The sequence below is a fragment of the Nestor notabilis genome, unplaced genomic scaffold, assembly GCF_000696875.1.
Source record: "Nestor notabilis isolate BGI_N333 unplaced genomic scaffold, ASM69687v1 scaffold16363, whole genome shotgun sequence".
Lineage (NCBI taxonomy): Eukaryota > Metazoa > Chordata > Aves > Psittaciformes > Psittacidae > Nestor > Nestor notabilis.
In genome coordinates this window covers 23,628-24,082 of record NW_009923546.1, presented here as the reverse complement: position 1 = coordinate 24,082, position 455 = coordinate 23,628, and positions in this window count along the sequence as shown.

Below are 455 nucleotides of genomic sequence, written 5' to 3'. Positions count from 1 at the left end.
CCTCGGCGGCTCGTGGTGGGGTTGGGGTCCAGGCAATGGCTGGTGCTGTGAGTCAGCGGTGAAGCAGCAGCCACGATGCCCCGAGGATGGGCTGGGAGCTGGTGGCCAGGGACCGGTGATACTGGTGTGGGGCCTGCAGGTGGGGACCCCAGTGGGTGCAGCGGGTGGGTGCTGCGACCCAAGGTGCTGCTGCCGAGCTTTTGTTGGCTATTGATGGCCTGGAATGAGGAAGGGCCGGGGCCAGAGGTCTCCAGTGAGTGGCTTTTGTGGGGCAGCAGCTCCCAGTATCGTGCAAGCTGGGGATGGTCCTGCAGGGTGGGCTGTGGCACGGCAAAGGCTTCCACTGGGACAAGGATGGCTCGGGAGGACACCCAGCCATGCCAAAGGACACAGGGATGAGCGTAAGAGTGCAGGAAGCTCGGGGCTGAGCCTCGTGTCTCTTGTCACCACCCTCA